Genomic DNA, 5633 nt, shown 5'->3' with positions numbered 1-5633 from the left:
GCTCACGAGATTATGTTCGTTCATTATGGTGTTTTTCTTGTTTCAAACGGGACGCGGGCACCGTATGCAAGGGCGTATGATGTGTGTGAGTGTTTGAGGGTGTGAAGTGTGGGGGTTTGCGGAGGGAAGGCGGGGGGGATGGGGGTGGGTAAGGAGAGGGCAGGTACAACGCATATACTTTTAAAAGTTTTTTCTCTGATATTTGTTTGTTAAACTCATCTGGTAGTGGTACGATGCAGTGTCTTAGAATATTATTTCATGATGTGCATAAGATACGAGTTTAAGAGATTATTTTGTTCGAATTATTATTTACAATTATTACTTTGTAAACTGCATTGTATATGAAATTTGATTTGAGAGAAAAACAATAAAACATCTTTAAAAAAAAAAAAAGTATTACAAGTCTTTCAGTACCAGGATTTCTGCAGGATTGCCAACGAGCCCAACAAGAAAATCTGTAATGGCAAGACTAGGTATTATCAGGTTAGTGGGTGTCCGCAGAGCTTCACTTTTGTACACAAACCACAAATATGTTTCCAATTAGACTAAATGGAATAAAAATGATAAGAACCGTAATAAACAGGACAATTACAGGCGTCATGATGTACAGATAAGCAAAAAGCCTAAATTGTTTGCTTGTGAATACTCTGTGTCACATTGCAAATGTGCAGGGGCGGAAATCTCTCCCAAAAGGTAGGGGGGACACAGGGGCGGATCCAGCCATCGCCAATAGGGGGGGGGGGGGGGACGGAAACTTGTTTCAGCCATATTTTCCCCGATCGGCAGCTCGAAGATGATTTGTGTTTGTTTCTTTGAAGGTGTAGTCCTCATTAGTCACTTCTTAGCTTTATTCTTATAAATTCATATATAATATCATAATCCTTATTTATATGATGCGAGCGCGAGCTAATTTTTTGGAAATTTAATGTATTTTTTCCTAAAATTTGAACATTCTGGGCAATGTTTGTTATCCTGAAAAAATGTGTATGCAACTTAATAATTACTACGAACGCAAAGCGCAAGCAGAAATGAACTGATGGAAAAGATACCTGTTAAAGACTGCGTGCAGTTAGCATTTAACAATCAAATAATCCGAGCGCGAAGCGCCAGCTGATTTTTTTTTGACATTTTCACCTAAATAATGGAAATTCTAAGCACTTTTTGTAACTCTAGCAGAATAGGTATATAAGTAGACACTTGATACGAGCGGAAAATTTCGAGATTTAGTCCTATAATATTTACTGAACGAGACACTCTATTCATGTTTTGTAAATCATGAAAAGAATGAGTATTAATAATGCGAGCGCAAAGCGCGAGCAGAAAATTTTTATATACGTTTTGAACTGGTACCTGTTGAAAAGGTACCTGTATAAGGACTGCTTGCACTTAGCAATGAAGGCGTTACATATTTTAACAAACAAAAAATGCGAGCGCGAAGCGCGAGCTGAAAATTTATGACAATTTCTAAAGAAAGACCTAAAAATGACCTAAGAAAGACCTAAAAATGGGCCACTCTGTTCATGTTTTGTAAACAGCCATATGCTGATCGAGGCTTTTTACCGTGGTTAAATATAATAAATCAATCAATATCAATGTTTTGTAAATCATGAAAAGGATGAGTAATAGGGGGTCTTCCTACATTAATAATGCGAGCACAAAGCACGGGCAGAACAAATTTGATATTGTGATCTGAAACTGGATAAACTAGATAACAAGTTGAGTATTTGAATAAACATGCGCGCGCGTGTTTCATATTTAGACCTAGAATCTAGGCATTCTAAATACATCTTTAATCATGAACTTTGATATTCCGATCTGAAAAAAGAGTCAATTACAGCTTTATATTTCAAGCACTTTGTAGGAAAATTGTAAGGTGGATATGGATCGCACTTAAAAAAAAGAGCTAAAATTTTCATTATTATTACTTTGAAAATGTCATGAAAATGACTATCTTCCCATTCTTCTCACTTCATTTTCCTTCTTTCTTTCCCTTTTTTTCTTGTTTTGCTCCGCCAATATGGGGGGGGGGGGGTAGTAGGGGGACATTTGATATTGTGTCCCCCTACTATTTGAGTGGGGGGGACAGTCCCCCCTGTCCCCCTGGGATTTCCGCCCATGCAAATGTGCGTACCATAAACGCAAGACACGATTCCCAATATTACCTTCTTCAGAAGAGGCATCCTCACAAAGACGATGCAGACCGTGAATAAACACTTAGAGAGACTGATGACATTTCCTACGTATAGCTTCATCACGCTTTATCTTTTAGATCGATACCATAGTTTTGACATATAGAGAAACATAATTAGAAATGCTTTACAGAAACGCCAGTCATTCAATTGATGAAAAGCTAAAGGTGTGACAATATTAGGAATCATATAATTGTCATTACTTGACATCACTAAAATAGAAACCTACTATAGATGGAAATGTCATCCACGCGCAATACTCAGAATGTCAATTACCTGTTCGGGAGAAAGGCGGGTTAAAGTCATTAATCTTGTCTCGCGAAGCGGTTGAAACTGCAGAAGATTTCACGACGTTTCGTTGGCTGCTGCTCAACTTTGTCAAGTGATGGAGACTTCGGTGCGAGGGCGAAGGTTATAGCGGGTATGCGAAGTCTCCATCACTTGACAAAGTTGAGCAGCAGCCAACGAAACGTCGTGAAATCTTCTGCAGTTTCAACCGCTTCGCGAGACAACCGATCAAACCAACTCTATTGAATTCTCCGCGATGACGAACATCTTCAAAATTGTCATTAATCTTGTTAGTTATATTATCGCAATGAGGTCAAATAGGCCTATTTCTTTTTTATGATTTCATCACTGATATATTTTTTGTCACTGACTGAATATTTGTAAACCGAGCTCATTGCATTTACCATTAACCATCACTTTGAGTTTCTAAGGATGCAGGACTCCAGATTGGTGGGTTACTTCTCTCAAGTGGTTTGTTACCAAGGATGATGTCAGCAGCCTTCTCAGCTATCATGATCGTTGGGGCATTGGTGTTCCCGCTGACAATGCTAGGCATGATGGAAGCATCGACCACTCTTAGATTCTCCACCCCAAAGACTCTGGTAGTGTTGTCAACCACGGCCATTGCATCACCTTCAGAACCCATTTTACAGGTGGATGTTGGATGATAGAGTGTGTCAGCTTTGGCAGTGATAAATGCATCGAATTCAGCATCAGTCTGGACTGATGATCCAGGCGACAATTCTTCCCCACGTTATTCATCAAAGGCCTTCTGCGCAATGATCTTGCGCGTGATTTTGATACTCTCTCGCAAGTCCCTACGATCAACCTCGGTTTCCAGGTAGTTTGGATCAATGAGGGGATGCTCGCCGGGGTCACGAGATAAAAGCTTGATGAAGCCACGACTTGTCTCTCTCAGCGTATTGACATGAATCTGAAAGCCATGACCATGTTCGAACATTGGTTCGTTATCCTCAGATAGTAATGGCAAGAAATGCATCTGGATATCGGGATGTTCTACTCCTGGGCGGCTTCTTACAAAAGCACCTGCTTCTAGGTGAACCGTGGTACATGGCCCCGTCTTAAACATAAACCATTCAAGGCCCACTCGAATCATATAAAAGGGCATCTTCCACTTTGCTGTATAAAGTGTGACGGGCTTCGTACATTTATATTTGATACAGAGCTGTACGTGATCTTGAAGGTTCTGTCCTACACCGGGAAGGTTAGCAACTACTGGGATACCTAGCTCTCTCAGCTCATCTGCATTTCCCACACCAGACAACATCAGCAACTGCGGCGAATTCACTGCCCCTCCTGACAAAATCACTTCGTGTGATGCCCTTGCCACCTGCTTTTCGTTGTCACAGGTAAATTCTATACCTACTGCCTTTATCCCATCGAATAAAACTCTATCACATAATGCCTGTGATTGGACGTTCAGGTTTGTCCTCTTTCGGACATCCACTGGTCCGAGGTATGCATTCGAGGTGTTCCATCGCATGCCCTTGTAAACTGTCAGGTCGAAGTACCCAACTCCTTCTTGCTGGTATCCGTTTACATCAGCGGTGTAAGGGTATCCACATTGTTCACCTGCTTTAACAAACGCAGCAAAGAGAGGGTTTTCTGATTTACCGGCGGAAACATGCAGGGGGCCATCCGCCCCTCTGTACTCATCTTCACCTTGGTCATGGCACTGGGCACGCTTGAAGTATGGTAGACAATCTGCATAAGACCATCCGATAGCTCCCTCTCTCTCCCATCTATCGTAATCAGTCGCATTACCTCTGACGTATACCATTGCATTGATAGATGAAGAGCCGCCTAGGACCTTACCCCTTGGCCAGTATATCTCCCTGTTGTTCAGGTGTCTCTGTGGAACTGTGCGGTAATACCAGTTGTGGTCTTTGGCGTGGAGGGGAATCCCTACGGCAGCTGGCATTTGAATCTTCCACGAATTGTCTTTCGGTCCAGCTTCGAGGAGTAGTACCTTGTTGCTAGATTGGGCAGAGAGACGGTTGGCCAGAACACATCCTGCAGACCCTGCTCCAACGATGATGTGTGTGTACTCGTTATCGCGTATGTTCCCAGCCTGAATACTTAGTGATGCCTTCTGTGAAGAATCGTGTATTAAAGACAGGTGCTTCCGGTTTATCAAACCTGTTAAGAGAAAGGCGGATACCAAACAGGAGAAAAGGAATAATAATAATAATAATATCCGAGAATGTTTTTAACATTATTAGCAATAAAGAAATATATATAATTGTCACCAATTCCATTATTACTTCAAATCGATTTCGCTGACCACAACGAAGTTTCCTTGCTAATGTAATAAAATGTTAAAACCACGTGATGATGGGGATAGATATTTTTAAAATTGAATTCGTGGCATTTTGGTGAAAATTTTAAGGTGGATTCTACAAAGATTTGAAAATATTTGGACTTAAAAAAATACACATTTTGGATCAAATGAGAAACTAATACCTTTGTTGCTAAGTCGTCAGAAATTATGGCTCCACAAACTTTACATAGTAGTATGATCTGCTTCCGTTTTGAGGTTGCTCAGGTTTATCTATTCCTATATGTAGCCTATAATCTAGGCGGAGGCTGCAGTTATTGTCTTTGCCATTATGCTGAACGCAAGAGATACGTCTGATCTGGCGAAGACTGGATGCTTCGCATCCATAAATGCTTAGTCTTCGCCAGATCAGACGTATCTCTTGCGTTCGGCATAGTAGCAAAGACAATAACTGCAGCCTCCGCCTAGATTATAGGCTAATCTATTCCTGGCAATGGCCAAACTTTCAGAGGCGGCGTATTTTTTTTTTTTTTTTGGGGGGGGGGGGGGAAGGGTACTTATATATCAAAATTGGCATTGTGGTGAAAACGGATATTTTCGCCATGAGATTATTATTTGCCTTAGGTAGTTGCATGTTTTGTAGTAATTGAGCAAAGCCTTTCAAACGTTTTTTCTGATTCTATTTAATATAATATACATTTAGGCTTTATTTTTGGTGGAGAAATTTCTATATCTGAAGTTGTGAAACTCGCTTTTGGGTTAATTATGGCGCTATTTACAGTTAAAAGGGCACCCTCGCGAGATCTTGCGAGCGCGAATCGCAAGCTCATACTGTTGGATATTTGATTTAATAAGAC

The 5633-nt window shown here is 40.8% G+C and overlaps 1 pseudogene; it reads right to left on the bottom strand.

Moving 5' to 3' along the window:
• Window positions 1-2883: 2883 nt before the first annotated feature.
• On the bottom strand, window positions 2884-5210 carry LOC129276098 (choline dehydrogenase, mitochondrial-like; annotated as a pseudogene).
• Window positions 5211-5633: the final 423 nt, after the last annotated feature.

The sequence above is a fragment of the Lytechinus pictus genome, chromosome 14 (assembly GCF_037042905.1).
Source record: "Lytechinus pictus isolate F3 Inbred chromosome 14, Lp3.0, whole genome shotgun sequence".
NCBI lineage: Eukaryota > Metazoa > Echinodermata > Echinoidea > Temnopleuroida > Toxopneustidae > Lytechinus > Lytechinus pictus.
Note: the sequence above shows the minus strand (reverse complement) of the source record. Positions and strands in the feature narration are given on the sequence as shown.